This window comes from Nothobranchius furzeri, chromosome 13 (assembly GCF_043380555.1).
Source record: "Nothobranchius furzeri strain GRZ-AD chromosome 13, NfurGRZ-RIMD1, whole genome shotgun sequence".
NCBI classification, from domain to species: domain Eukaryota; kingdom Metazoa; phylum Chordata; class Actinopteri; order Cyprinodontiformes; family Nothobranchiidae; genus Nothobranchius; species Nothobranchius furzeri.
Genome location: NC_091753.1, coordinates 20,049,601 through 20,067,723, shown reverse-complemented (window position 1 = coordinate 20,067,723; position 18,123 = coordinate 20,049,601). Strand labels below are relative to the sequence as shown.

Below are 18,123 nucleotides of genomic sequence, written 5' to 3'. Positions count from 1 at the left end.
ATCTCATTTCACCTTTGATAAGTATTCGTTATATCCAGCAAAGGAAAACCTGTTTGACATGTTTAAAATGTTCAAAGTGCTCACAAGCAACATTTCAAACGGTGTTTATCATGAATAGTTGCAGGTGGTGACCGTGAAGCCTATGTTCTGGCCCCTCTAACTAATCGTCTGGTGATTAAAACACAAACACACACACACAGCACAGGAAGATGAGACATTTAAATGCAATGTAAATGAACTTGAGAACCCAAAATCGAACATTTAGTTATTAGATGGGCGCTAGATGTGACCCTACTGAAGCTGTTGGGGGGGGGATTTAACAATTTTTTGGGGATTTGCTTACAAATACAGGTGCTGGCCAGTAAATTAGAATATCATCAAAAGGTTGAAAATATTTCAGTAATTCCATTCAAAACGTGAAACTTGTACATTATATTCATGCAATGCACACAGACCAATGTATTTCCGATGTTTATTACGTTTAATTTTGATATTTATAGGTGACAACCAATGAAAACATCAAATCTGGTATCTCAGAAAATTAGAATATTCTAAAGGCCAATGAAAAAATGTTTGTTTCTCTAATGTTGGCCAACTGAAAAGAATGAACATGAAAAGAATGTGCATGTATAGCACTCAATACTTAGTCGGGGCTCCTTTTGCCTCAATAACTGCAGTAATGCGGCGTGGCATGGACTCGATCAGTCTGTGGCACTGCTCAGGTGTTATGAGAGCCCAGGTTGCTCTGATAGTCGTCTTCAGCTCCTCTGCATTGTTGGGTCTAGCGTATTGCATCCTCCGCTTCACAATACCCCATAGATTTTCTATGGGGTTAAGGTCAGGCGAGTTTGCTGGCCAATCAAGGACAGGGATACCATGGTCCTTGAACCAGGTGCTGGTGGTTTTGGCACTGTGTGCAGGTGCCAAGTCCTGTTGAAAGGTGAAGTCTGCATCCCCATAAAGTTGGTCAGCAGCAGGAAGCATGAAGTGCTCTAAAACTTCCTGGTAGACGGCTGCATTGACCCTGGACCTCAGGAAACAGAGTGGGCCAACACCGGCAGATGACATGGCACCCCACACCATCACTGACGGTGGAAACTTTACACTGGACCTCATGCAACGTGGATTCTGTGCTTCTCCGCTCTTCCTCCAGACTCTGGGTCCTTGATTTCCAAAGGAAATGCAGAACTTGCTTTCATCAGAAAACATAACTTTGGACCACTCAGCATCAGTCCAGTCCTTTTTGTCCTTGGCCCAGGCGAGACGCTTCTTGCGCTGTTTCATGTTCAAGAGTGGCTTGACACACGGAATGCGACACCTGAATCCCATGTCTTTCATGAGTCTCCTCGTGGTGGTTCTTGAAGCGCTGACTCCAGCTGCAGTCCACTCTTTGTGGATCTCCCCCACATTTTTGAATGGGTTTTTCGTCACAATTCTCTGCAGGGTGCGGTTATCCCTAGAGCTTGTACACTTTTTTCTACCACATTTTTTCCGTCCCTTCGCCTGTCTGTTAATGTGCTTGGACACAGAGCTCTGCGAACAGCCAGCTTCTTTAGCAATCACCTTTTGTGTCTTGCCCTCCTTGTGCAAGGTGTCAATGATTGTCTTTTGGACAGCTGTTAAGTCAGAAGTCTTCCCCATGATTGTGGTGCCTTCAAAACAAGACTGAGGGACCTTTTAAAGGCCTTTGCAGGTGTTTTGAGTAAATCAGCTGATTAGAGTGGCAGCAGGTGTCTTCTATATTCAGCCTTTTCAGAATATTCTAATTTTTTGAGATACCAAATTTGGAGTTTTCATTAGTTGTCACTTATGAATATCTAATTTAAATGTAATGAACATTGGAAATACATTGGTCTGTGTGCATTGCATGAATATAATGTACAAGTTTCACGTTTTGAATGGAATTACTGAAATATTTTCAACCTTTTGATGATATTCTAATTTACTGGCCAGCACCTGTACGTGAATGTTCAAGGCTCAACAAGGTATTGAGTCGACTGCAATTGAAGTAAAGTTTATTCAATATTTGATAGGTGAAAACACATTTTTAAATTGGAGGAATTTTTAAATAACAGTTTGGTATTTGGACCAGCCAGGTGCACAGGGTGTGAGAGAGACCTTTTAAAAAGTCATAGTTTGTAATGTTTTCATTTTCTGTGTCCCTGCTTTGTAGAATACTATCGTAAGACACTATTGGAAACAGCAATCAGTCATTTCATATGATAGCAAGTTTAAACTGTCTTCCTGAGTTCAAATAGAGTATTTTTTTTGCCTTCGTAGCGTTAAGGATTGACTACATATATATTAAATGATCGATAAGATGTGATATTCCAAATGAATATGAAACATCAGTCTGATTGGTCTTTGAATGTATAATCAGAAGACTTTAGTTTCTTTGACTTGTTCAGGGGACACACACTTCACATTAATCCAGACAGTCAAAAATATAGTTTATAAAAGTGATTTTAATACATTTTTCCTAAACTAATTGATTGTAATTGACAAAGTATGAATGAAATGATGGTTGTTCAGACAACAGATGATGAATGGAATGATGGGATGTGATCTAGATGTTTTAGCAAACTTTTAAGTATCTGAGAGAGATTGTAGAGTCTGGATTGTAAAAATCAATTTGGCTGTATGGTTTGATAAGCTAAAGTTTGTTTATGAAACCATACGACGCAATTTGTGCCGATCTACGCTAGAGGTGTGAATCTTCACTTGTCTCCCGATTCGATTCGATTACGATTATTGGGTCAACCATTCAATTCGATTCGACATCCCGATGCATCACGATTATTTCATATTGATTTGTTTTCATCGATAAATAGAAGATGTCAGATAATTGTTTTTTTATTTATTTATCAAAAATGTAATTGACACAACCTGCCATCCCTCAAAAGCTCTCCATTCACAACAGGTTAGGACAAAACATTTTAAACATTTAAGTAGATTTAACAAAGTAAAACATCTGTTTCCTCGTTCAACACCACGCCTCAGGCTGAGAAAAACACGCTTTGCAAAAACTCACAAAATCTAAAAAAGTACTGAAAACCTACAGGACACATAATGTAATAATAAAATCCATAATGGGTTCATATATGAGTGTTTAATGTCTCTGAGCAGCTCTAGAGTCAAACATTTATGCCACAGTTGAAGGGTGTCAGAAATAACACCAAATGAAATGTTTGACTTAGTTTCATTTGAACCCAGTGGTTCATTTCTGAAGTGTTGGAGAATGAATCAAGTTCTGTTTGATGCAGAAAATAATAAAACATCAAACAAATTCTACACTTCCAATAATATTTAAGATGTGTGTTTTATTATTTCTGATAATAACACCAGCAGAAGGCTGTGGGCTGGATTAGGATTAAATTACCCAGCTGATGGATCTCCTTCACTAACCAGCTAACTACAAACCTTTCCACTAACCTGTCCTGTGGGACCCTCACCATGTAACCCTCATGTCCATGCTGTCTCTGGAGGAGCAGATAGGAGACAAGATCTCCTGTAACTTAAAATGAACCAAAGCTTCCTCCTAGTTTCTCTTTCAGCTGAATTTAACATCAGTTTATCTTCATGAAACAAAAGAATAAAGTGGAACAAGAACTTCCATCTTCTATTTCTCTCTCCTTTTAACTTCTCCGTGTCCGTAAATAAGAGACAGACGATCACGCTGCAGCCGCCATCATTGACCCCGCCCCTCCCCAAGACCGGATCTCCTAGCATCAAAACACTCGGTCTGACTGAGCGCTTCCAGAAGAAATAATAATTAAATTATGAAAATAATAACGCGTGTTTGGAGGAGCATCCTCCGATCCTCTCATGTGTGAGCAGACAGTGTCTCTCTCTCTGTCACTGATCGAGCGAGCGGAGCGCACCGCGTGACAACCCGCTCAATTAACATAATTCACGGCCTAAATCCAACAGAACCGGTCGGGCTGATTCAGTTCCGGTTCTGTCTCAGGTTACAACTCCAGCGCTCAGCCCTGCAGTACCACATTAAGGCGGAGCCACTTGGTAAATTTGGAGGACGCTCACTCTGACAGATTTGGATGCGGCGCTGGTGCCGCCGTTAAAAAAACAAAACTACATTCCACTATAATCGATTATGGCGTACTCTTCTACGATGCAGAATCGTTTATGTCCACATCCCGATGCATCGATTATTTGATTGTTTTCCTCAGCTCTAATCTACGCACCCTTGTGTGAAGATCCCCATCTGATCCAGGGGGCCAGGAGGTCGAGATGGACACTGCAGATGGCGTGGACCTCTAGTACCGGAGCTCGTAGCCAGAACAGAGTATGACCATTTTAGTCTGGGTTGTCTTCAGGTGACGGGCAGGAAGCTGGTGTCTATTTTGTGTCTGAGGCTGTTCAGCGGCTCTTAAAAGAGCCGTTGGGTCTGATATCACTCGCAAGCGTTGCAGAGAGGCTTTGACCTTGGGGCCAAAAGAGAGAATGGTTCCAGATGCTTGCTCACCGGCCGGCCAAACCAGGATGCTTCGGGAGAACTAACTAGATCAGGAAGTGATTCCTGTTTTTATCAACTTTTGTTTATAAATTTTGCAAGTCAGAATTTGACACGTTTAAAGGGCATTACCAAAATCCCTCTGAAATCACGCCTCCACTCAGATCCTCAGAGAGGTTAAGTCTCGGTGTGAAGTGGAAATGTTTTTACACATTAATGTAAAGTGAATGTTAAAACCTTAATATTAATCTTATGATGTATGAGTATACTGATGGATTAACATGTTCAGTCAACAAATACTGATCTGGTGTTGTTTAAGATCTGAAGTTAATCATTGCAGGAAAAATATTCATTTTAACACATCACTGATTAATGCACACATTATTCAATCACTTTAAGATTAAACAAGATATTATTATATGACACTTATGCAATTATCACATTTTAAAATTAATTTTTGATTCAAGGAAGATTAACTTTATTTAGCGTGATTGCAGAAAGTCTTGTCTTCCGCATGACTTTTGTTCCAGCCGAGATAAGGTAGCTAGTTTTATGTCTCCTTTATCCAATGACAAGGCCTGGTGCAGTGCTTCTTGTTGGGAGGCCAGACAGATGGGATGTTGGTGTCTGCCAATTAAAAGTTAATTTCTGTTCATTTTGATGAAATAGTTGACCATGGGGTATGCTACACCTTCAGTATGTTGAGCTAAAAAAGTTTGAACATTTACATTGAATTTTTTTTTTTTTAATTCCTTAAATTTGACTGGGGAAAATTTACAAACCCTAAATAAAGACTGGAATCGGAATGTTGGCCATAAACCGTAACATTATAAAATTTCTTGATCTGGAACTTGAGAACAAATCAGGAAATTCTTAATTACTGTAAAAGAATAAAGCTAATTAAAATCCAACATATTAGTCTCCGTGTAAACTCAGTATATATATATATTTTTATGAAATAGTCAACATGTACCCATTTCAATCACAGAATGTTTTGTGCTGCCCTATTTTCTCAAAAACTGTATAAAACCACAGATCAGACACTGCAATTCTATTCCTAATGGTTTTAAATTGTTTAGTGAAAACCGAGATGATTCCCAATGAGAAACGGAAACGTGACACTCAGTGAACAAATATCCTACAGAAAGTTTCAAACAGGCTTCTGCTATAAGTGGATAATGAATGTAAAGTGGGTGAGGTGGCGAGACAACAGTCGTCCAGACTCATGCAGTTTATGTAGTCCAGAAACATCCACTGGGCAGTGAGATGAAAAACAGCCTCTCTTCTTTCATTCAGATGCTGATGTCTCTGTTCCCTGTGACTTCTCCATAGTGTCATCAAATTATTTAGTTTCAGATATTTATGTATTTCCCATGACGCCCGTCATCATGTTGAGATGATGTTCACCTGGATCACTGGAGTTGTTTGGCTTTATGAGTGGTCAGCTGTGGGTGATCTCTCATCAGCAGATCGGTGTTATCATGAAGCTTATAGAACATTCTGGGTTAAATCCAACACCAGACTTCAATTATTGTAGATCTAGATCTTATAATGTTTTATATGTTAAAGCTCTTCGATGCATTTTAGCCTTTATTCCAAAAAAGCAGATTAGCTGTTGTATAATTTGTGACACAGCCATATATATGAATTTTTTTTTTCTAATAAATGTAAAATAAAGCTTCAATAATGACCCCCAATAGACTGTCAACAGTTAGTCTGGTGGCCATGGTAAAGAGAGTCCTTCAGTCAGGTGAGTCTTTATTTCACAACTCTGTTTCTCTGGCCTGAAGCTAACACTGTCTTTCAAACAATAAACGCTGCCTAGACCAGTGTTTCCCAACCTTTTTTGACTTGTGGACCCCTTGAGTCGTTTTCTCGTTTCTGATCAATGTGAAACTGGATCGTATCCATTCTGCATTCGACGTGATCGAGGCTTCGAGCCCTCTCAGTAGCAGCTGCAGCCCTGCTCTGGGTTTTCCTTCATATAGTATATTTGTTAACCCTGGTCCTCACCGCCCCTCCGTCCTACTTTAGGTGTTTCCCTGCTGCCACACACTTGATCTAAACCAGCGGTGTCAAACTCATTTTAGCTCAGGGGCCGCATTGAGGAAAATCTAGTCCCAAGTGGGCCGGACCGGTAAATTAAAAAACAAAACTTCAGATTGTTTTCTTTGTTTTAATACAATCAATATAAAACAAGGCTACAGCCTGAGGACAGTGTAGTACAAGTACAACACCTGAAGTGTACTTGAAAATTTGAAAAAACTACAAAAATCAACAAATAAAAATTAACATTCCTTAGTGATTCAAAGAGCTTACAGATCACATGGCTAGATCAGTTTCATGCAGCACTTAAAGTATATTTGACTCATTTTACTTTACATCTTTTAGCTTTCACCAGAACATCAATATCAGAAGTCACATCCTGAGTGGCGGCCAACTTCAGGATGTGATTCAAGTTCCTGTGTGAGCCTTGAGCGCAGCTTTGTTTTATTTATACTCATTACAGAGAAAACTTTCTCACAAAGATAAGTTTATTTTCACTCTACATTGTAAATAATGAAAATAAAGTTTACACAACCGTCTCGCGGGCCGGCTTTAACCAGTTTGCGGGCCGGATCTGGCCCACGGGCCGCATGTTTGACACCCCTGATCTAAACGAATGGGTGATTAACAAGTTTCTGCAGCTCTTGATGTCATCCTGAGAAGGCAATGTAGATATGTAAATCAGGTGGGCTGAAGCAGAGACATGGAAAACGTGCAGGACAGGGGCGCTTGTTTTATTATTCATTTGGGTAGGAATGGGCCATAGGGTCCAAAATCTATATCACTATTTATTTATTTATTTATTTATTTATTTATTTGTCAGAATGGCTTTTTACATTTGCACATGAATTTCAGAACAAATACGTCTAAAACGTATTGAACATTTAACATTCAAAGCTTATTAAAAAAAACTTAAGTATTTTTTTATGTGTTATGATTTATTCACCATGCAACACAAAATCCTCATGAATAAAGATGATGATATTTCAATAAAATGCAAGCTAAATGTGATGAAAACAAAAAGTTATAAATAGTTTCAAATAAAGTGAAACTTGTATAAACAGAAATAACATTTCTTCCTGATTCATTTAATCACTTTTTGTATTTTTCATTTTATCAGTGAAGTGTTGCTTCACTAGTGAGTAACTTCAGGTTAAAATGATTTGCTGTGTTTTTGGGCAACAATATTAAATACAATTTGAGGTTTATTCTTTTTCTCTGTCCCTGTTTGTGCGTCGCTCTGACCAGCAGATTTGGGGTTATTAGAGGTCAGAGCCACGGTGCGCACCGACCGCAGTGAGGGGAGAGGGAGACAGACAGGGAGAGAGCTGCACAAAACTTGCGTTTTTAATGAACAACAAACAGCTGCGGATGGAAATTTGTTCAAACCAAATCACGGGAGAGATCCAAAAGTTTGGAAGTCTGTGTGCTTATCCTGTGTTAAAAAAAAACAACAAACGGCATTTAAGGGATTAGTGTTAACGAGCTGTTAACGCAGACAAGACTACTGTTTCCACAATTATTTATTGAGGATGTTTCTCTGTGAAACATCAGCTCCTGAAACCTAAATCAGATCTGTATAACCCGCCTTTAGTGCTCCTGAATCCAAGCGCTCTTCACTGCAGCAGCATCTCCAAAGCTGACACATCTTGACAAAATTGATGCACAGCTGTGATTGGCCTAAATAGATAATGGATAATATGATGTCAGCTATATATTACTATGCATTACTTTGAGTATTTTTTAAGTATAACACATCCCAGCCCAATTTTTTTATTTTTATTTATTTTTATTTTTTACCAGGGCAAGTGTTCGTCATCAACTGAGTGATGAAATATAATTTTTTCCACGTACCCCTTGTAATGCACTCACGGACCACTTGGGGTACATGGGCCCATTGTTGGGAATCACTGCTCTAGAGGCATCTGGATCCATTCCACCGGGCTACAAGTTGTCCATTTATGCTCAAAAATGAAAAGCTCAGACCAAATACCCATCTTCTAGAGTTCTACAGAGCATCATCATCATCAAAGTGCCTATTTCACAACTCGGAGCGCAATAAAAAAGTCAAGTCAAAACTACACAGATTCCAGTAGCATTGGTTCCGTCTGGATCTCAAAACACCAGGCTTAAATATTTCTAAAAATAGAATAATCACCTATGCCTAGGGTTGCAACTATTATAAATTTTGTTGGTACAGTTATTGCCTGAGAAATAATCCTGGTTTTCACGATTACCATGATTATTTTACATGAATTCAGTATTAACATATATAAATCACACACACATTCTATAAATCAGTGATAAAAAGTATTGATAAAAAGGCTTCTATTAAGGTTTTTAACCCTTGAAATATCTATTGTTCCTTTTCAGAGATTTTGCTTAGAAAAATTCAACCTACTACTGATTTGCAACGTTGATGTTTTATCTCCACAAATAACACAAGCCTGGAGGAGTTCTGCTGTGTGGTGGAGTTGCTAATGCTAACAGTTAGCTTCTACTAGCAAAGACGTTATCTGCTGTTTCCTGGACGCTAGCCCAACAACAGCCTTCTTCGTCATGAGCCAAGATGGGTGAGTCCATGAATGTTAAGAGACAGTGTGACGTAGATCTGTCAGACTTTTCTAATCCTAGAGTTTCACCATATATTTTCTATCAGAAGCTAATGCAGGAGATGGGTGTAGGAGACTATTTTCATGTTGAGCCAGCATGAAACAGTCAAGCTGGGTGTTGGATAAAAACAATATTGAAATGATTTTGACTGTGTAGCCACAGCTGCCCTGGAGCGCACTGACAGACTCTATCTGTAATAAATACCTGGTTGCTTCTATTTTATAACATTTTAACACATTAAGTCGGAGTTTCTGTTAGCTGTCTAGAAATCTGTAAGAAGAAATGAAGCCGAGTATGGTTGAAACAAAAGCACAAAAACAACGTAGCGGCTGCCAAAAAAGACCAACTTCCAGCAGAGGTCTTTCACTCGTCGATTTTCCGGTAAAAGTAATGACACGCCATCTTGTTCTCACTTGAAAGTTCTTTCCGGTGATGCCTGGTCTGCAGCCAGGTCCTACTCTGAAGGTTTGCTGTGGTGGGATTTATGCTTTATTTTGACAAAAGGAACAGTAACGGTTTACTCTGTTTTACTGGCACTAGCAAAAGTTTCACGTAATTATGGTGTATGAATTCATAGGAAGATGAAGGTGGATACATTAGTTAAACATGACTGAATGGGAAAAACGATCCCACTTTTTTCTCGTTTTCTTCTTCTCTTTTCAAAGACAGCAGACTATTTTGTTGTTTTTTGTGTCTATTGTATTGTCTAAGTAAGGGAAAAAGTCAATTTAGACAGAGGAGGAACTATTGGCATAGGAGAGGAGGGAGAGTATAGCGAGACAAAGAGGAGGCAGTGGATCTCACAGGCAAATAGCCCTGACTAAACCATCATTATCAGAGGTGAGTCTTGGAGGCTGAATGGCCTGTCATTATTTGTGCCCTCTCTTTCTCTGACTGTCTAGCCTCTTCTTGTCCAATTCTTCTTATCCCTCGCCTCTCTCCAGGAACTGAGGAGGAGCAATTAGGTGGCAATTGTTAGCTGTGTCGCTGCCGCCATCAGCGATCATTTACGCTCCTGCTCTTTCTCTCCACCATGAGAATGATTAACTCATGACAAAAGTCTGACTTTAATCTAGCTTTCAAACCTTGGATAATACAGAATTGGAACGGTTTTATTTTACCTGAGTTCTCTGTTAAGCAAACATATCCATAAAAACTAGGGCAGAGGAAACATTAGGTATACATCAGTATATTGAAGTGGTAGGGTAGTTTTTCGTTTAGCGTCTCCAGGGCCCTCATTTATCAAAAGTTTGTAGAAACTGTCCTATATTCCCTCCTACAACCGAAATTTAGAATGAGTACGAACAGTCAAAGGACTGAGTTATGAAACATGTGGTGGCCTCTCGTACACACGTTCCTCCGTAATTGTCTGATGATAAATCCCACCTGTGCGCACCCAGGTGATCGTGTCCATTCACCGTCATTTACAAACAGAAACGCCCTCAATTAACCATAATTGGCCACACTATGTCCTGCTTATTTTTTCAAAAAAAAAAAAAAAACAACTTTATTGACAGCCAGATTGGAACACTGGCTGCTGAAGCTGAAAATAACCAAACAAGTTGCAGAACGTGATAAACGCGGACGGGACAGAGGAGACGTTCCTGTCAGAAATAAATAAAAAAATGGATCTGATAAATGGTAGGGTAACGGGTTCCCATTTACATTTAAGGAGTCGTTCTGTTTGGAGTTAGTTTCATTTGGAAACGTCGACTGAGAGTGCAGCCTCAGCTTCTTCTGAGCTGTCATTCACTCTCTGGTATGACGGGGGAGCAGGAGGAGGTTCTGGGGGGTTCTCGTAGTTGTAAAATAAAATATGAACTGGAATCGGATTCGTGAAGTTTGTCTGTAGCTCCACAAAGAGTCCCAAATCACAGCATAGCAGAAGGATTTCTTCCTCACGGAGAACGCGTTCCCTCCAGTGTGCGCGCTCTGTCAAATCCTCAAATAACACAGATTCATCATGATATAATATCAGATTCCCGTCGGTCACTTTTGTTGGTTTTAGCACCAATAATGAGCAAAAGCAGTTTTTCCACCGACATAACTACATACTGGGTAAATATAATTAGTGGATGAGGAACACACGTGGATGACTGAGACCTTCAGTACTGCTGTTCCCCCGTTCTACCACTAGATGCTGTTCCTACACGTGGTCAGAGTTGTTCTTATATTTAGGAACATTTTCACACACAAGTACTAATTGGTAAATAACACACAATGTGTAAAATCATTCCCACGCACAAAAAACGCACAGATCTGTTTGTGCATTTGGTTGATAAATGAGGACCCGGGACTTTATGGTTTCACATTTTCAAGATTTGTTTCTTTAAACTTATTTGTTTTTGCAGTGTCCCAGGTGTCTGCAAACCTTTTACAAATCACAGTTACATCCAGTTATTTGGACTATTGACGCCACTTCACTTAACTGTGGACCGTTCAATTCCCAGGTAAAGGCATCCGTTGTTAACCTTGGAGTAAAATCTGATACTGCGTTGGGTTTTGATGCACATGCAAATGGAGTTGTCTCCTCCTCTTTTTATCATTTACAAATTTTTGCAAAAGTGGAACCATTCCTGTCACAATATGATCTGGAGGCAGTAGTTCATGCTTTCATTTCAACTCTCATCGATTATTGTAACTTGGTTTTATTTGGGGTGAAGCAGGGCACCTTAGCAAGGTTACAACTTGTGCAACAAGTGGCTGCCAAATTTCTAGTGGTTAAAAAGAAGTTTGACCATATGTACATGGTACATTGAATGAAATGATGGGTAGGCATAATAGGTCAGCTCCAACTTTTTTGGATGTAGGGGGAACTTATCTCACTAAACCAACAGAAATTGCTAATTATTTAAACCAGTTTTTAACTAATACAATTAAGTTGTTACGAGATTCTATGGAAAATAGTCAAACCAAAAATATTTCCTATCAACTAATTAAACAAAAAATAATGTTAAATAAAAACTGCCAATTTCAATTTGATAAAGTGACTGAAGACAAGGTTAAGGAGATAATATTAAAAAGTAAAAATAAACCATCTGGCATAGATAATATTGATATAAAATGGTTAAAGTTAGTAGTAGATTATATTTCATGTCCTATTGTTCATATAATAAATGAAAGTTTTAAAGAAGGTATTTTCCCATCTCAATGGAAAACAGCAAAAATAATACCTTTAATTAAGAACAATAGAGAACCACTGTCTGGTCAAAACAGTCGACCAATAAGTTTGCTACCAGCGTTAAGTAAAATCATGGAAAAAATAGCATATGATCAAATTCAAGATTATTTTGAGGTAAATGAATTGAACACAAAATATCAACATGCTTACAAAACAAATCACTCAACCACTACTGCACTTATTCAAATAACTGATTATTGCTTAGAGAATATCGATAATAATAAGCTAATTGGTTCTATATTTCTTGATTTAAGTGCGGCTTTTGATGTTTTAGATCATGATATTTTATTACAAAAACTTAAACACTATGGATTTCATACATCTGCTCTTAACTGGACTAAAAGTTATCTTACTGACAGAGAATATCAATTTTATTTCAATGGCAGTTTTTCTGAAAAGGGTCTGTTGAAATGTGGTGTTCCACAGGGAAGTTGTTTGGGACCACTTTTGTTTTCTATTTTTTTGAATGATTTTCCATGGGTGCTGCAACATGCGACTACAGCAGTATATGCAGATGACATTACTGTTTTAGCTTCAGCACATACGGAGAGTGCATTGAATGAAATATTAAATGAAGAGTTAAGAACAGTCGAGCAGTGGATAACTGCTAACAAATTAGTGATTAATGCAGGAAAAACTAAATGCATGGTAGTTGGCTCCAAACATACTTTACAGACGATGCCAAAGTTACATTTAACCCTGAGTAACAACTTAATAGAACAACTAGAAGAAGTAAAATTATTAGGAGTTATAGTTGATTGTAAATTATCATGGACAAGCCAGATTAATTATGTTTTACGCAAAATGGGGAGAGGTATGGGCATAGTTAAATTTTGTTGCAAATTTATACCACAATATTTACTTAAATGCCTTGTTCAATCATTAGTGCTTTCTTGTGTAGATCAAGCATCTGTTATTTGGTCCAGTACAAGTGAAAATAATTTGCATAAGCTACAAGTTACACAATATAAAGCTGCTCGTATTGTTTTAGGCTGCCCTTACAGAACGAATGTGGGAACCATGCATGAAAAACTTGCTTGGCTTGATGTGAAGAGTAGATTGAAGTATTTCTTGGTAACAACTGTGAGGAAAATAATAATTAAAAAAACACCAAAAATTATACATAGCAAATTATTGTTTTTTTCAGATAATCATACTTATAATACACGACAGATAAATGAGATGAAATGTATTTTACCACACAGTAGAACAAATCAAATTCAACGATATTTTCACTATAAAGCTATGCTTGCATGGAATGCATTACCTAGATTTTTAATTTTTGAAAGTAATAACATTTCTTTTCAGAAGAAACTGAAATTTTTTTTGTTTACACACTCAATTGTATAGTGACTATGAACTCTGCAACGAAGGATTGGGAATCTGTGTTTGAGGTCGAGTACTGGATATCGATGAACTATGATACGAAACAATGGACATGATGTCACCATTCTGTTATATTTTATTTTCAATCTTTATTGGTGTGATTAACTCCTTTCCCGATATTAGTTTGTATATGTAATTTTGTTCTAGATATGTGATTTCATCTTGAGCTACTGGTATTATGGGAATTAGGGATGTGTGTGCGTGAATGTGTGCGTGTTTGTGTGTAAAGGGTATTATCTCATGTAAACAATTGTATGAAAATGTATGAGACCCCAGGAAGACTAGCATCTGTACTTAGGCAGAAGCTAATGAGGATCTCAATAAAACGAAACGAAACGAAACTCCAGTCCTGGCTGAACTGCATTGGCTGCCCGTTGTGTTTAGAGTTTGTTTTAAGATCCTTTTATTGGTTTTCACATCATTACATGGTTTGACTCCATCTTTCTTGCAGTCCCTGTTCCAGCCATATATACCCCAGTACAGGCACTTTGTTCAGAGAATTGTCTCCTGCGCTCTGTGCCCAGAACATCTTTAAAGATGCGAGGTGACAGGTCATTTTCACTGGCAGGCCCTAAGCTTGAGCTACCTATCTTTGTGAGGGCTTCCACTTCAGTGGCAGTTTTTAAAGTTGGGCTAAAGATGTTTTTATATGACCTGGCCTTTCCTTCCTGCCCTTTAGTGTTGTAATTTTGAAGCTGCTTGTTGTTTTATTGTGTACTAATTTCTTTTCATTTTGTTGTTTAGTCTTTTTTTATTTCCTGTACAGCGCATTGGTGTTACTTTGTACCTGTAAACAAAACATTGAGTTGAGTTCAATTACAGTCTAATTTGTTATCAATTTTAAAAAAGGATGAACACGGATTGATGCATCGTTTTCAGGGACATTTGGTTCTTTCTATTTACACAATAATAGAAATGAAATCATTCTCACTGCTCTGACTACTTTTCTTCAGTTGTTCATTAACCCATTCATTTTCTGCTGCTCAGCTACTGTAATGGTTGAACACAAAGGAATCATTGTTTCTCTCTAGCCTGATCTGCACCTCTTTCCTGTGAGGTCAGATTGTATATAAGTGTTTTCAGCGAGAACTCTCCGCCCAGCTGGACAGGACGTGAATAACACAGATGGGTTCAAAACAAGTATACTAATTAGATTCCTCTGCAGTCATGGCCAGCAGTTACAGATGTGTTGATTTTCACTTAGTTTGCTGCTTTAGTTCTTTTAGACCTTTGTCGTGTGTTTCTATGGTTACTGAGGTATGATGGCAACCATTTCATGAGTTTAAAAGCCTTTAATTGACAATTGCATCATTTTAAGGAAAGAGTCAAAAATCCCAGCACTGGTCCTCCTTTAGACTTCTACAGCTGCCCCTGATAGGATGTCAATGAAATTCTGCTCTGAACAGTCAAAAAGAGAATTCATCAGATAAAACCAGTTACATCCAGTCCCATATCTTTCAGTCCCTGGACAGAACAACAGTCTGCTCCAGATGGTGTTCTGAAGACTACTGTAGGTGCACTCAACACCTGCCTGCAGAAGCCTTGCAGCCTGGTGTTTATTAAGCATGCTTAGTAGTCATAAATTATCTGATTCCTTAAAAAATGTAGTTTATGAAAGAAAGGTGTTTATGCAGACTGCTATAATAAAAGGGTTTCAGCTAACTTGGTGACAATTATTTGTTGTTCTATCAATTTGGACCAATAATTCCTCCCCAGAGGCAGTGACTCACTCTCACCTCAACCGCAGGCTTTTGCAAAAAGCTTCACTTTAAAAAGTTAACAAGCTTTGGCCCCGCATCTCCACTTCTTTGTATCCTCCTGCAAACCTGATAAACAAGACCCACATGAGGTGACTGGTCAAGGTTTGTGGTTTAGTGGTAACCGTGGATTATATAGTCACTGTAGTTTCTTGTATTTTATTTATCGCCATAGTTTTGACCTCCTGAGCCCAGAGGTTTTGTTTGCTGTTGATTTTTTTTTATTTCAGACAGGATCAGTAGAACCACAGAAATCATATTTATGTGGCAGTTGATGCCTCAAAATTCACAAACAAGAGCTAAAGACTCTATTTTGTGGGACAATAATAATACCGTAAATCCTCTAATACATGCCGGTATTCAATTAAAGGCCGGGTCTCCAATTTAGGCCGGTGTCTGAGTCGGCGGAGGTGAATAAAGGCCGGTCTCTTATTGTAGCCGGGTGGAATGTGGTAACAAGCAAGTACGGGGGGCGGTTGTGTCATCGTCTCACTTTTGATTTGCCAGTGATAGACCGCGAGGGTAACTTTAACCATGCGGAGGCTGTGCCAGAGCGTCGGTACTGACACGCGATCGTTCATGTCGGTTCATTTCCTTTAAAGATTTCTGTCTTTTATTTGCGCCTGATGTGTTTCGCTGCTGTGGAGCGGGGCACATCAGCTTGTCCTCCAGTGACGCACCGATCACTGATGCGCCCGCCAAGCTCGGAGCACTCCGCTGTTTTTGCGGTCGGTAGATCTGCCTCCTGAGCACGGCCACAGTAACAATCAGGTGTCGCCACATTTAACACGCGATCGTTCATGTCGGTTCATTTCCTTTGATGTTTTCTGTCTTTTATTTGCGCCTGATGCGTTTGGCTGTGGAGCGGGGCGCATCACCTTGTCATCCGGTGACGCACCGATCACGCGGCCACCAAGCAGCGAGCACTCCGCTGTTTTTGCGGTCGGTAGATCTTTAGAACTGCAGTTCAAAGGTAACTCATAAGGTGAATATATATATGAACCCAGGTAGCAGTTTTTCTTTAGGATTGAGAGGAGATGCAGGAAGATAATAAACAGACAGGACAGAAAAATAGTCAAATAAAAACAAGTTAGTTTTTGTACCTGGTGGTTGCAACAAACAGACACCATTGAAGGTAATCAGAAGTGAGGAACAGAAAATGTAATAATTCTTTTAATGTTTAGAGCAGCAGGAACTCTGAGAGGCTGCAGGCGCATCAGTGAGTTTGCGGCCGCTGCGCAGGGGGAGGGGGGAGAGGGCTGAAGCAGAAACTACCGTTGTTAAAAGAAATGTGTTTAACTTTGAAAATGTGGGCTCAATATTAATTGTCAAAAACTCCAGCGAACCATTAGTTCATTTTGCTCAAATAGAAATAGAGGCCTGTCTCTAATACTGGCCCTCCTTCCAATAAAGGCCTGGAGCTTGATGAGCTTCAGTCAAATACAGGCCCTGGCCTGTATTAGAGGATTTACGGTAACTAGAAAATTCCTGAAGAAATTTTGAAACAGGCCTTCCATCTGTCACAAGACTGTGGCATCATGGTGAGAAGTGCCCAGTAGCTATTGCTTAGAAGCGGTCCGCTCGCCTCGACGCTAACTAAGCAAACGAATAAACCCAGATATTAGCTCCAACGTCCGCTCACAAGCAGGTCCCAAGGAGGGAGAGATATATAAATATATAAAACCAGACACTACTAGCCAACCAAATGGTCTAAACAACGAAGCAGTCAGACATGAAAACATGTCATGGCGGAAGAAAGGTGAGAAGCATTCAATTCAATTCAAGCTTATTTATAAAGTGTCAAATCATGACAAGAGTCATCTCACGGCACTTCACACAGTAAACTTTCCACTACAGGTCAGTTCATTAAGCCAATCAGTAAAACGTTTCCTATATAAGGAACCCAGCAGGTTGCATCGAGTCACTGACTAGTGTCAGTGACTTTACAGCAATCCTCATACTAAGCAAGCATTTGGCGACAGTGGAGAGGAAAACTCCCTTTTAATAGGAAGAAACCTCCAGAAGATCTTTGCTCAGTATAAGCAGCCATCCTCCACGACTCACTGGGGATCGAGAAGACAGAGCAGACACACACACACACACCATATACACCCGAGTGGTGTTTCTATGGTTACATTGTGATTTCTTAGTAAATATTCTATTTAGTAAGAGATAAACCTTATTGTATTTATCCTAGTGAATCTGTAATTAATAGAAAAAAAGCATGATACTATGCTGCTGAAAATGACAGAACTATAAAGAATCCCAAACTGCCAATAAAAATGATGGATGTTTTTTTTATTTTTGTTGTACAGCTGTGGGCTGAATTAGGATTAAGTGACCCAGCTAATGGACCTCCTTCACTAACCTGCTAACTACAAACCTTTTCACAAACTTGCCCTGTGGGACTTTTATTATCTGCTCAAGTACACGGTGTCTCAGGAGGAGCAGATGGGAAACAAGATCTCCTGTAACTAAAAACGAGCCAAAGCTTTAAGTTACGTTTAACATCAGTTTATCCTCAAGAAACATAAGAATAAAGTTTAACAAGAAGAACTTACATTTTCGATTTCTCTTTGACTCGCTCTCATTAACCTCTCCATGTTCCTAAATAAAATCAACAGATGGTTAGATGCTGCAGTGCCGTCTCTCGCCCAAACACCGGATCT

At 39.1% G+C, this 18,123-nt stretch overlaps 1 protein-coding gene across 2 annotated transcripts in view; it reads left to right on the top strand.

The window, feature by feature from the left end:
* The window catches only part of zgc:153039, a 121,329-nt gene that overhangs the window by 66,659 nt on the left and 36,547 nt on the right, over window positions 1-18,123 (top strand). The gene's annotated exons all lie outside the window — the stretch shown is intronic.